The sequence below is a fragment of the Dermacentor andersoni genome, chromosome 4 (assembly GCF_023375885.2).
Source record: "Dermacentor andersoni chromosome 4, qqDerAnde1_hic_scaffold, whole genome shotgun sequence".
NCBI classification, from domain to species: domain Eukaryota; kingdom Metazoa; phylum Arthropoda; class Arachnida; order Ixodida; family Ixodidae; genus Dermacentor; species Dermacentor andersoni.
Genome location: NC_092817.1, coordinates 130,564,508 through 130,579,477, shown reverse-complemented (window position 1 = coordinate 130,579,477; position 14,970 = coordinate 130,564,508). Strand labels below are relative to the sequence as shown.

Sequence of the window (14,970 nt, the reverse complement as noted above, 5' to 3'; positions counted from 1 at the left end):
AGTGGCTGACTGAATGATTGACCAAGTGTAATTAATTTTAAAATATTTGTTTGCTTCGGCAGTTTGTGCAGTCGTCATTCCTGGTAAATAAACTGCACCTATGCCAATGCAACCACCTGGGGCCGCTACGCTGGTTTAACTTTTGTTGTCGAATGAGAGGACCGCACAATATAGATCCAAAGAGAACCCAATGCTGTGTTTGAGAGCGTCTCCGGACCTTGCAAAACCGTGTTAGTTGCGCCGCATTATTAGTAAATGCGCCGTTCTTACGTCCTGCGCGAGCGTTTGCCCGCGAAACCTGTTCAGTCATATTAGCGTTGCCCATTAAAACTTTTCGCAGCATCCATCATAGTCAGGGACAGACATAAGGCCCGGTGCTGCCCTCACAAGAGGCGAGCATTAAAAAAAATAGGAACATAAAAAATGCAGGCTTGAGGATTATGCAGGCATACAGGGTGCAAGGTTTGCCCTCAATGTGCTTACGTCATCACGCTTCAGTGACGCATGGCATGCTATTTTGGAAACACCAAGCTATCAGGGCCTGCCAGCAATTTTCACAACCTGGTTATATGAGCTTCATACAGGGAACGACCTCGCATTAGAACTTCAACGGTGCAGCACTTCGTTGAACAGATCCTAGACTTCGTTTTTTTTCTGAGGTCACGCTATAATGGCGTTTAGAACACAGCTCATGGTGCAGTGAGAAATGCGACGCTTTTCCAAAAATAGCGCCGCACTCGCGGTGCAATTTGCGATACATGTAACTCTGCAGGTCAGCGTGTTGTGTTGGTCAAATGTGGCGTGTTTTGCTTGACGGGTATGGCGGCGAGTAATCAAAGGCAAGTACCGGTTTGCTTGGAAGCCTTGCGATCCTTACTGTCTGAGTGAAATGGAATGAAGTGTTGACAGATAATGGAGATTGCCACTATTATTAGACAACGAGTAAAGAAAGAATTAATTCTAAGTGCCCGCGCTTCCAACGGAGATTCGGCGTTTTGCTTGATTCACTTCTGCGACTCCTCCCATGCTTACTAAATGAGCCGCATTCTGTAAATCGCGTTCGAACGCTTCTTACCTTCAGTCCCGCAAAACAAGACCTTGGTGCTCCTATTGCTCGTTTGTTTTTCTTCTTTATTTTCTGCCCCTCATTTATTGTTAAATCGCAGGCACGGGTTCATCCACATTTACAGCAAATCATGCTAGCGCATAGCTGCTTCACACTATCTTCTAAAACGACTGTAGTTTACCCTTGCTAATCATTGTGCGCTGGCTGTTTCCGCCAGTTACCTTTCTTACACCGAACGTGCTTTATTAAGTACTTTCACATGAAGCGTTGCAGCTGCCTTTCCCAAAAAGCAGCGGGACTCTGGACAGTACCTCCAAATAGTTGCTTCTTAGGCAGTCCGTTCTGTAGCTGATCAAACAGTTCCTTTCAGCACACGTACCGTTTCATGTACATTTGGCTAACATGTGCTCTTGAGTGCTTGTCATCTATTGGGAATATGGATTCAAAGGTAGTTTAACGAAGTCTCTCTTTTTTTTTTAAGTGTCTGCGCTTTGTATGTTTTTTGTGGGTATACGGAGTCTACGAAACACAGCGGACATTACTTCTTAGGCTCATCTGGGGCGCTATAACGTAAAAATATTCAAAACTTTTCTATTCCAATTCTGCAATCAGCCCAACGCGATTGGTCAAAAACTTTTTTGGACCATCCCCACTTCACCTGTCTGTCACGCAACGTCACGAAAACCGCTATAGCTCCCCATCTGATAAGACGTGTACACATTGATTATGCATAATTTGACCTAACAAAACAAAAATAGTTATTTCTGATTCGACGCCTTCTTGCGATTAGCCCTTGGCTATTGGTCAAAAGTTTTCGGGCTGCACTCTCTTCACCTGCCTCTCACGCGACGTCACAAAACCGCAAAAACTTACCACGTCAAAGTGACGTGTACGCGTTAAAGATGCATTAATATGCCGAACAAAACTGAATTTTCTTCTAAATAGCCGCAGGCTGCCCGTTCCGAAAGGAATAAAAGATTGGTGCCGCCAATCGCTCCGGCACTGGCTACTCACCCCTGCCGGAGAGCATGGGTTTATTTGCGTGTAATAAATGTTTTTGCATGGCCGTGTAACGTTTTCGAGAAGTTTCTGCACGTTTACGACCTCGTTCTGTCAACTCTTCTTTGCTGAGGATCCGTTTTAGCGTCATTCTTAAGCTTCCGTTGCATGCCGCCACGATTGTCGACGAGCCACCGCAAGGTAAGTAAGAGAAAGCGGACCAATCGCAGACGCCGGTACCACCCTCTTAATCTGGTTTTCGATATTCAGTGCAGTGGCTCGGCCCCATAGAATCCCTCTCCACTTGAACATGCTCCTCGCCTCTTGTGAGCCAATTAGATAAGACAAGCCGCTCAGTGCAGATAATGTTATTTGTTTTTGAAGCAAACAAAAGTGACCTCCTATGAAGGAGGGGAGCATTTCATTGGTTTCTTCAGACAACCCTGCGGGTGACCGCCCGATGCTTGCGTCGGCGGTTACGCAAATTTCACGTCAGGAGATTGGAATAAAAACATATTGGAATAGTTTTACGTTATACGGCCCCTGCTTCTTCATTTCTAACGAAGCTTTAATTTCACTGCAGAAATGCAAAGCCTGCAGGCTGAATATGTGCTGATAGGGATAATAAATGATAACAAAATATGTTCCATAGAGACATCTGAATGTTATAGTGAATAAGCTATCTGATGTATTCCTTTAATTGGCCGTATCAGAAAGCGACCGTCATAGGTGCATTTTACTGGACAGGCTTTTTTTCCAGACTGTGGACATGCACTGCGGATGCAGAAAAATCCTTCGGACGTTTCACACATGGCCTTCGCATTTTCACTTCCTCAAAGGCGCATTCACGCGATCTCTCTACGCGCAGCTGGTAGACCCCATTCGCCCTGCGCAATTTCGCGAGGAATTTAATAGCGATGCATTATTTAGGAACCATTACGAGCCCTTCCCCTTTTGTTGTTGACAGTGCATGTGTGCGACATGGTAGCATCGGTTTCGTTCCCTATAGGGAATGCAGTCAATGACGAGACTAGGCAGGTGCCTTGTTAGGATTTCGTCCAGATTGGATTGCCTACTCACCTTACACAGCCATTAGTACGATATGGAAAACGTCGGACAATATGAGTGGCTCTGCGAACTGTAATTCAGTTAGTCGAAGCTTTCGCTGGAATTGGCCAACAATTCTAATATAGTTCGCACCGGAGCCGCGAGGCTCTGTAAAATCAATCCGCGCGCTCGCTCCTGACTTCGTGGCGGGCTGGAATACAACTGAATGTTGTTCACAGTAAGTGCAAAGGGCCTGCGTCGATTCAACGATTCTAAAGCACGTGGTCTTCGTAATGTATTGATGGGTGCACACCTGCGTGGAGGTGCCGTGCGGCGCCCATACAAATCCGGATACCTGCTTCAAAGGTCTGGGTTTTGCGGATCCTGTACTCTGCCGGCGAATATATACAACCCGCTCGTATAGCGTTATGGGAGAATAATGAGGTGCGAGCAACGCCACATCCTAAGTAATGACTAAGCACATCGAGGGTTTCGAACGACAATGTGGTTCCGTATAGCAAAGAACTCCGCAACTGTATTAGAGAAGTTTTTGAATGAACGTATGCTATTCACAAGTAAGTGCGTGTACTTGATGCTCCTTCTTTGTCAAATATTCGCACACAGATTGGACTGCGCATGAGTTTGGTGAATAAATTCTGGTACCTAATTCCCTGTTGCTCTATTCATGAAGTCGTCTTGTATTTTGCCGGCTAGGTTCCAGTTTACTTTATGCGTGACTCGACATCCGCATGAAGTGAATTTACAAATCCAATTCCGCGCTCACTTAAATTAAGGAGGCCGATGCTCATGTATTAAAGAATTTCTGCTGTTATCGATTCAAAATGATGCTTACTGCTTACAGATGAAGTTACTGAATTCTTAAACGAACCTTCTTCCGCCAGGTTCTAACAGACCGCTGAGTCCCAAGATAAGGTTAAAAAGGAAACTGTCGGCCTTTTATAACAGTGAGTAAAGCGTGCAGCTTTTACACTACACACGGAGAAACACAAGTGGGCGCAAAGAACACTGATACTGAAAAAACAAAGAAAGAGCGGTGATAGAAAACTAGTTTTATTGGGCAAAAGGTCTGACTCATTGGCTTGCAAACATAGCTGTATATCAAGCAGAAGGGAACCCTTCATCATCCTCTACTATTATTTTTTTCCTTGCTTCTTCCAGCGCTGTGATGAACTTGTTCGAATGAAAGTGCTACAGTTCGATAACAGCCTTAAACGCTATAGTGGAGGAAAGGTTAAAATGTATTGCGTGATTTATTCGCCCTTATTAAAATCGTACATTTATTTCTTATTTCTTAGCTAGACGTATTTCCCGCGTTCATAGGCTTTCTGCAAACGGCCCTCCAGCGAAGTCATTTCTGCGGCGTTCAATAGGTCGCAGATTGTTGAGTAGATAAGCGCGCTGTAAACGAGATAGAAGGTGTATGCTGCGCGCCATGGTAAAGTGATTTGGGCTTTTTTATTCGTGCAGCTGCAGGAAACGCAAAGGAAAGAAACAATAATACAGTGTCCGTGATTTATCGAAATAAAGTAAAGTTACCTGGATGCTGCTAAACTCATCTTGACACCATCCACTGGGTCGTTCATACCTCGCTTCGTGCGAGGCCTAGGCTTATCCGAACGGAAGTCGCCAGAGAGATGGTTCTCACCACGCAACACAAGAGGGCGCTTCTAAACATAAATAACGCTTCGCGTCTGTCGCATAAATATAGTGATAGCGACATCGAAACCGTTTTTGGAATAGGGTGCGTCAGAAGCGAACCAGATGCAGCGTCACGAAACAGCGCGCTTTAAGTGCTGGTCTCCGGCGCTCGTTTTCTTTAGAAGCTCCCTACAGTGGGGAACAGAAAGCTAACACTGAAGTGACCACCTGATTACTATGCGCAATTCATTACCATTTATAACGAAGGCTTCCAAGAGGCCTTCGAATGCGCCGCGTCTTACACTTACGGGCGAGAGCCCCCTTCAACGCGTCTCTCCAGGGATCGAGCCGGACTATGCCGCGGCCTCTGACGCCGGTATTGACCCGTACCCCTCGCCGCTAGAAGCGGGGCCAATTAAACGTTGCCAGCACGTGTCTTAAACGGGGGCGATCTGCTCGGAAATGAAGCCTGCAGCCGAGAAGGAAAGACGGCGCTTTAAGCGGGCGACCGACGGTTTCGCGACGTATTCTCGTAATCCGAGGGTTTCCTTCTCATAGTCGCGACGAAGGCGAACTAATTATACCCTTGCTGTTACGTGCGCGGCTGTGGTGGGCTTCGATTTCCTACTTGCAAGAGGCGCGGTTATATTATCTATGGCTTCTTCTTTGCCTTTTATGCAGTCCTTTCCAGTGTTATCCGCGGACGTGCAGATTTCTTGATATAGAAAAAAGAAACTACGCGTGTGTGAGCAATGGTGCTGCTGCTCCAAGGAAAGCGGCGTTAAAAGTGCGTTTTGCGTGATCAAATAACCACGCGAAGGCAACTTGATCCTTGTTTTTATTTTGAACTTGGCTAGAAATGCTTTCTTCTTTTTAGGAGCAGATAGAAAATCTCAATGGGGGGAGAGGGGAAGGTAATGAAGAAAACCGCGATTCCCGCATTTAGCCAATGAGATTGCCGACTTAGCTGTAATGCGTTACGTTAGGTCGGTAATCGCGAAGTGTTCAAGTTATACTAACGCACAGCCACAGCCCAACGCACTGTAAAGAGTTATCGCATTTTAAAATTTATCAAATTTTACTTATGTTGGGATAACTAACGTGAGGTAACTTTCCGAACGCACTCAACTTGTACAGCTTTGAGCTTTCAGCTTTCGGCTTTGAGTATTGAGTATTGAGAATTTGAGTATGGGGCTTTGAGCGCAATACCAAGAAAAGCACGAAAAGCGTGCGCATCGCTGGAACTACAAACCAAGGCTGCTAAATGGCGCCCCGTGCCACTGCCCTCCTAATAACGCAGACAAAAACGAAGTATAATGAGTCGAAATGCTATTGGTATCAACTTTTGACTCCTTTGGAACGGCGTTAGGGCGTTAGCCGACCTTCGTTCAGAAGTTCAAAATGCACTTATAATTTGTTTTTTTTGTTTTTTTTTCAGTAAAGCCCTGCTTGAGTAGGCTCGGCGTCGTAGATGAAGTTCAGCTCGATCCGTCCTCACTGGCAAGAAAATAGTGGAAGGGGAAAAAACGACAACGTGGCAAGCAGCGGACGAAGGATATAGATATCTACAGTGCAGATTCGCCCAATTAGTGGCGACTATAGCGGCCTTAATTAACTTTCTGTTTTAGTTTCGGCTTTGTTTCTCAGCGTGTCCGTTTTATCGCCCTCCTCACTAGCTATAAATAAAGAAAACGGAGCGTGCCACCAGTGACCGAAATAAGGGGTCAGGTGCGAGAGCGGTGCATGTTTATTGACGGTAAATATTGTTGCCATGATTTCCTTCGTTACCATTCTGTCTTGTAGACTGAATGTGACACGTGGTAAGGCTCATATGCGCTCGATTAGAATTAACACCAGGAAGTGCAAATTACAACCTTTCTTAAAAAAGAAAACTGAGTCCGTCTATTACAGGCATCGGGGCCCCAAGGCGATATCTTTTATATAGAACACATTCGAAGTGCACAGCATTATATGTGTTTGTTTATTCCCGATAAGCTGGCGAAAAAAAAATTGCGTGCACGATATTCACCCACCATCGCTTTCCTGCAGTTCTCGATCACCTCGAGAGAGGTTCATTGCTTGTTATTGTCATCATTGTTAGTGGCAATCGAATGCGCGATACATTCTCTATATTCACGTTTTCTTGTGTTTCCCACAAGGGAACGTCGACAAGCTTTCGCGTCGCAATTCTATGGTCTCGGATGCACAATTTTGTACGAATAACCTTGTGTCTGCATCTTTTCTGTCCACGCATGAATACGAACAACGCGAAGTACCAGTAAAGCGCTGACCACAGCTTTGTATTATATACTTAGCAGTGGCGCAGGATGAATGCAAGGAGAGTAAGGCCACCGTTGTGAGGTTGCACTGTTGTGAGCGTTGCCCGTGATGCAGTGTCTCACAGAGAAAGGGCTCCTATTTATCCTTGACTTACTTGTGGACAGTATAGCTTACTCACGGGTGGTCATCAATGGCACAAATGATACCGTCGTAAAAATGTCGATATCGATTACATGACTGCCTCTATAACAACGGGATTCACGCCAATCTCGCATGTTGAATACATCGAGTGTCCCCGGCCGCGACTTCTCTCGCCACGACTTCCGTTTATAGATCATTTCGGGAAAGATCGAAAAACAAAAAAGCAGGAAGGATCTATTTATTGCGAAGCTTGCAAAAAAAAAGAAAACACAGCACTTGCACGGAACTTCGGAAACAATACTGACTTCACTACAACTCGTGCAGCCTTGTGGTAAGACATACATTGATCAAACTAGTCAATGTAATAATTATCGTTTAAAAGATCATTACAACTCGCTAGAAATTACCCATAGCTTCCATTCTCGCGTCTTGCAATTGTCTATCCTCAGACACCGCCCTCCAGATTCTATCGTTGTGTCTGCTTGTCGTTAACGCGCTTGCCCAATAATTCTCTGGCGAGAATAGATCAACGTAATGCTTGTCTACTCGGGGCTTTGTCCTTCTTTTGCTTAATTGCTTTAAACTTGCGCAATGTACTAATTGGCTCAGTTCAAAATGCTTCTCTGTTATCAATTCACTATCGCTTACACTAGCTTTCGCAAGTACGTTCTTATGAGGAACACAGACCAGCGCCCCCGTGAATTTCCAGAAGCTTTTCATAATGGAAAGGCACGTGCATTCATGTGGGATCCAACAAGCCATAACACTGACAAAGCATGAATTAAACTATTTTAATCATACGTGGTTACATGTTGCACCACGTGTCTCTGGACTTAGTTATTCTTTGATCTTTAGTCTTGTTTTCTTCAATGGTGTTCGTATAGAACCCCCGGCCAGCTCGGTTTCCTTTCTTTAGAGACACACTCAGACACACACACACACACACACACACACACACACACACACACACACACACACACACACACACACACTCACACACACACACACACACACACACACACACACACATATATATATATATATATATATATATATATATATATATATTAATATATATATATAATAAACTTGAGCAATGCGGCATGGTAAACACCAGTGTTTAATTTCAACAGTTTTGACCAGTGCACTGGTCTTCATCAGGGTTAACAAAAAATTGCACTTCGGAACACATCAATTCTGAAGTGTCATTCATCACCTTCCTATACTAACTGAACAATTGGCAGCTGCGAACATATGCTTTCACGTCAAATGGGTATATAAAATCAGCCTTTAAATATGCATGAATAGAATACACAATTGGATACAGCATTGCACTTAAATGACCATCAGAGGGAGAGCAGTGCTCCGCAAATGATATTCTTGCGAAATATTGCGCTATGTGAGTGAAGAAATTCAGTTTCGAATTCTATAGCTACTTGTTTGCACATAAATGCCCGTATGCAGGCCTCGCACGTCATAACCTCACGTATACACGTTGGCAGAAATTGGGCAGGCCTAGATCACGCGTCGCACAGTCAAGTTTCCTGCAACTTGAGGTTGCTCCACCATAGTGGAGCTTTTTTCGTGAACAGACCATGCAGTACCGACTGTGGCTAGGCGTTGCCTTTATGAACTCATGAGCTTTCCTTCTTTGAATGGCCAACAACCCCATGTGCGACACATGCAACAGCGATGAGACGGTGGCTCACATTATTTGTGTCTGCCCGCGATATAGTGCCCAGAGTCAAGTGATGTGCAGAGTACTGGACCAGGTGGACAATTGTCCACTATCAGAAGTCAAAGCTTTAGGTCAGTGCTCCGAAAGAGCATCCGCGTTGAAGGCCTTTCTAGCGTTAGTAAGGTTCCTGCGGTCTACGGGGCTTCACGATAGACTTTAAGAATGCCGCCCCCTACTGCTCTATAGTGTACGCGCTTTGTTCGTGATCGTATTTCTTTCTCTCTATCTCCCCCTTCCACTCTCTTTCCCTTTTTTTCCCCATTAACCCTTGCCCCCTCTGTTTAACCTCCCTTCTTTTCTCTGTATTCTTTTCTCTCTCTATTTCCGAGAAATTGGGTTGATTACTTTCTCGGGGGACTGTGGGCGGACGGGGACTTCTTCAGGTATATTTTCATTGCGTGGACCTCCTATAGTGAGGATTCTCCGATGGTCACGAAAGCTGCCGTTGGTTGGCAAAAGCAGGCCTATCGAGTAGCGGTTGATGTAAGCGTTGATGGCATTGTACTGTATAGCGCAAGGCTGCTGAGAGTCAGGACAGTATTCGATTTGTGCACACTGGCCTTTAGCGCTTGGTCTACTATCATGTTTTGTTACTGCAGACCACGCGGTAGCGCGAAACGAACGTTACGTTACAACAACGACAAGAAGAAATCGCTCATTTCCTACTTGCCGTTTCCGGAGTGCCCTTTTCTGATATTGCTTTAGACGGAAACGTAAGACTACACATGACGTCGTGACGCCAACGATAGTCAAGCGGGAGCAGAACATCGTGACATTTTGGTAGTCAGGACTTGTTAGTCTAGGCTTGCGTGGTTCGTCTTACACGCTCCTACATACGCCTCCTGGGAGACTAAATCGAAAGGTGTTTGTAAATAGTCTATCACACTAAAGTGCAGAAAATTGGCCTTATCCGTTATTGATGACAGTGGGCACAATTGTTCATGATTGTGACTAGCAGGTGAAATTGCTGAAGTAGAGAATAGTGCGCAGCTGGGTGATACCTGTGTGAGCACCCCGTCGATAGCCTTAGCGACAAAAGGGCTAAATTTCCTAAGAAGAAATTATCGGCATGTAGGACATGTCATTGGAAGCTTTTTGGTTTCTTCATTAAACAGCAGGCTTAGGAATCACTTGCTGTTGATGTATCTTTGCATGATGCAATGCCGAGATTGTGTTGTTCTGGCGTGATTATGCGTGCATATGTACAGCATGTGCCAGGTAAGTTCAGTCGAACGTTAAAAATATGCAAATGCCCCGTAGCTAGACAGAACCAAGGTAGTGTTGCTTGGCGTCGCTTGGAGGTACTCCTTATTTCTTGCATCACGCCTAATTACAAGATTACTGCTAATTATTCAACTTCTCAAGTAAGTAGATGAAAACAGTCAATGAGAAAACTGCAGAGCAATATGAACACTTCCCGATACAGCTATCTGTTGCTCAATACGTGCTACATAAAGGTGTTTTTTCCGACCGTGAGAGAAGCCCACGAACGCGCACCCACTTACTACTTTTCACGAGATCACCTCACACTATAGGGACGGCAGGGGATTTTTCCTCCTCCCCCCCCCCCCCCCCCCCCCATCAGCAGCTCAACCGAGCTCAGGCAGTCACATTAAGAATGATTCAAACTAAATCTTATTCCACACCTTTTGTGCTCAACAAAATTGACCAGGATTTTCCCGCGGAATGTAAAAGTTGTGGGCGCACTCCGTGTCTATTTGATCATATGTTCTGGCTGTGCCCCAACCAAAGGTCTTCGGATCTCAACAATTAGGAGGACTGGAGTCGGCGCATATCCAGCGAAGTCCTCCAAGATGAACTCCTGGCCGTCCGGAGAGCTCACGACATCGGGAAAGCCTATGGCCTACCTGTGCCTACGTGGGCGGAGCCACCGACTTAGCCTGAGGGCTTTTGCACTCGGGGCCCTAGTTTCTCTGTACCCAAATAAAGTTCTTGCCATGCCATGCGATGCGCGCAAAGTGCCTCGAGCGGCCATTCGCACTGTAATTTTGCGTGTATTTGCGGCATTCTTTGACGCTCGGAAAAACACTTTTACGTAGCACGTATTGAGCAACTGAAAGCTGCATCGAGAGTTTTCATGTTGCTGTACAATTTTCTAATCAAAACTTTTCATTTAACTGCATAATGTTTGCGCAACTTATTGAATAGTTCGGTCTCATAATGTAATTCGGCGGAATGCACAGAATAATCTGAGTTTCTCCAAGCGACGGGAAACTACATTACCTCAGTTCTTCCCGTCTAAGTGGCATTTGAAGATTTTTAAAGTTTGGTTGAACTTACGTGGGAGACCCTGTATATGCTGCGCACCGTTTTTCGAATAAGCCATCTTGAGAGTTAGCACCTTGTGTGTCCATTTCTGTTTGTCCTGTCTACTTCGCGCAGTAGACATGGTCACTATCATAGTAAGTAACTGTGGGCGCTCAGAAGCTTGTCACTACTTCATATGAGGTTTTGAGATCCAGGAATCTCAGCTTTCTTGCAGAAAATGAAAAGTAAATGAAAATAGTATGTGAATAGTCTTTTGTAACAGATCCATGATTCGGTTGCCAAACTTTAACCGTGAGGCGTCCTGATGTGTCTAAATATTTTCGCTACCAGGTGTCGCGCATCAGCTACCTCCTGAGGAAGCGCGTAGAGACACCTGGTCACGCGTAGACGTGTTGGCCACTACCACCGCGTGCCACACTGGCAGATGGGGCAGTCAGGTGGCAACCTTTCAGTTATACCAGTGGCATTCAGCTTGTGCTGATTGGCGTTAAAACCACCGCCGCTTGTTGTGTGATATCAAGCTTGTGGAGATATCTACGTCGCGGTTTCGAAACTCATCCTATGAAGCTTAAGAACTTGGCGCCGCTCTAGTTGCTTTCGTTAAACTCGGATGTATTCATGAGCACTGCGACGTTTTCTATTCTTCCCGTCCTAGCATAACATGACATTTTTAGTTGGGTAAACGTATCGAAAATCACAATGCTCAAAATGCGCCTAAAGTACATAAATGTTCTGTAGAAATTTGTTAATGGAGCCGGGACTTAATGTCCTTTTACTGGCCCCTTAATGCAGTTGCATGGTCGGTTTGACAAAGGCAAACAAGGCAGCGTAACAGCAGCCGTCGCCAATAGGGATTTGTTGCGTATAAACTTCGTAGGGGTGACGTAACGCCACCGTGATGAGTGCCGTGTACGAAGCTGTTGCCAAGCCTTGCGCAAGAAGGTCGAAAGAAGAAATCAAGTGGTAGGGTCGAATGACTCACAGGAATGACAGTAGAAAAGAAAAAAAAGAAGGGAGATGCGCCGTAACACGTCTATATGAGACCAGAAAATTGTCTCAGCCTTTATACCGCGCGGCCGCCAAGCCGCAAAGGTTTCAGTTTCGGTTCGTCGTGATGCAGAGCTTGGGGAGCCTCAATTACCCAGCGATGTAGTCGCTAAGTAGCCTTTTAGCTGACTCGCCCAGGTCGGACAATTCTGCTTCGTATTGCAGAGCAAAGAAACAGCGAATATGTAGAATGGGTGGCAAAAGAACTACATAGATATTTGGTCGTCTCATCAGATCTGTAATTTTTCTTACAGTATGCATTGAACAACAGTCGACGGGGTATAGCTAGTCGTCTCATTATTATTGTCAAGAGTAGCTACGAGAAAAAGAGGGGAAAATGTCATAGAGAGGAAAGCTGTATGCGCTGCTCAAAATTTAGAGGACGCTTAAGCTTCGCCTCGAAGAATGGAACGTGGTAGATTTCAAAGATCTCTGAGAGCTTGTCACTTTCACGGCAACCGCAGCTTCCTGCGGATGCGCGGAGCCGAGCGAGATGGTGCTGTTTCAAGGAACCGAGCTGGCCGCGCCATTCGAAAATGGGTTTTTGTTTGAGTTTCCATGCAACGGAAATAGTTGTCTGGTGTATTCAAATGAAACTCCGACGCTACAGTACCTGTAGGTTGTGCTTAGGTCGTACGTTATACATTTTCTGACGTATTTTACTTTGAGGAATTCAAGTACTTCAGTAACGCATCTGTGCCACGCGAAGGGCCTGCAGTGTTGTGGTTCGATATGATTTTTCGCCGAGCGATGTCCGACGCCGACATCGGATTTTTGGCAGCACGGGGCCCGTAACACTGTCGCTTAGCTGTCGCGTTACAAGTGTGGTGGTTGGCCGGAAGGGAACGCGACATGGGGCGCTATAACGTAAAGCTATTCGGAACTTTTGTATTCCACTTCTGCAATCATCCTTCCGCGATTGGTCAATAACTTTTTTGAACCACCCCACCCTTTTTGTCAAAAGTTTTCGGGCTTCTCCCACTTCATCTGCCTGTCATGCGACGTCACGAAACCGCGAATACTCACCGTGACAAAGCGACATGTACGCGTTGAAGATACAGTAATATACCGAACAAAACTGAATTTTCTTCTGAATAGCCGCAGGCTGCCCCGTTCCGAAAGCAACAGAAGATGGCTCCTGCCGAGCGCTCAGGCACTGGCTACTCACACCTGCCGAAGAACATGGGTTTATTTGCGTATAATAAACATTTTTGCGGGGCCGTGTAAAGTGTTCGAGAAGTTTCTGCACGTTTACGACCTCGCTCTGCCAACTCTTCCTTGCTGAGGACCTGTATGACCGGCATTGTTAACCTTCCGTTGCACGCCGTCGCAATTTTCGACCAGCCACCGTAAGCTAAGTAAGGGAAAGCGGACCCATCGCAGACGCCGGCACCACCCTCTTTGTTCGGTTTTCTATAGTCAGTGCGCTGACTCGGTCGCGTCGATACCCTCTCCACTTGAGCGTGCTCCTCGCCTCTCGGCAGCCGATTACGAACGAAGAACCCCTCAATGTAGGCAATGCTACTGGTTTTAAAGGCAAAGAAAAGTGGCCCCCTTAACTAAGAGAGCGTTTGATTGGGCTGTTGAGGCAACGCTGCCTGTCACCGCCCGATGCTTGCGTCGACGGTTACGCAAATTTGACGTCAGGAGTTTGGAATATAAGCATATTCGAGTAGTTTTACGTTATAGGGCCCACGGACGACGCACGAAGGACACCCGGCCATACTGACTGTGGCGACGGCATCGCATGTGTTTGGATGACGACAAGGTGCGAGGAAGATTACAGCGCCGATGAAGACGCGACGGCGGCTAAAGAAACCACAACGGCAAAAAAAAAAAAAAAAAATTGGGAAGTGGGTTACGATGGCAAGAGGCGGCAAGAGACAGTCACAACAGCTCACACCCAGACGATCCCGCATGCAATAATGAATTCGGAAAAAGTCAACCTTCTTGCTACCTCCACGGTCACGAAAACCTGGTCATGCGCAAGAGAGAGAGAGAAAATGAAGAGGAAAGGCAGGGAGGTTAACCAGATATGAGTCTCCGGTTTGCTACCCTACACTGGGGATGGGGGATAGGGGTTAGAAAGATGACAGAGAGGAAAACGCAAAATAAAAGAAAAAAAAACACGCACACATGGAGGCACACACACACAAAAGGCGTTCCATTTAAAAGTCGTTCACACAGGCCGGTAGATCGCAAAAAGAGCAATAGCGCTTGGACGGCCTTCTTCTGTGACGGTAGGTCCTTTCGATGTTGCAGAATTCTTTTTTCGGATAGCGCTTGGTCGTCCAGTTGGTCAAGTTCGTGGCGAAGGCATGCCCTCTGTGTACTGTACTGGGGGCAGGCACACAAAATATGGCCAATTGATTCTTCATGGCCGCAGTGGTCACAGGTTGGGCTGTCGGTCATCCCTATGCGGAATGCATAGGCTTTAGTAAAGGCAACGCCCAACCAAAGTCGATATAAAAGCGTGGCGTCTCTACGGCGAAGCTGTGATGGCACTCGAAGACTTAGTGTTGGATCAAGTGAGTACAGTCGCGTGTTTCTTAAATGTGGCTCATTCCATTGTGACGCGGTGCACTGCCGAGCAAGTAGGCGGAGCTTCCGTGCTGCGTCAGTTCTAGAATGAGGAATTGGGACGTGGCGCTCCTCAGTATGGGCTGAGCGGGCAGCGTGATCCGCCCGTTCATTGCCGATAATC

At 46.1% G+C, this 14,970-nt stretch overlaps 1 protein-coding gene across 1 annotated transcript in view; it reads right to left on the bottom strand.

Moving 5' to 3' along the window:
- The window catches only part of LOC126537811 (uncharacterized), a 156,371-nt gene that overhangs the window by 20,770 nt on the left and 120,631 nt on the right, over nt 1–14,970 (bottom strand). The gene's annotated exons all lie outside the window — the stretch shown is intronic.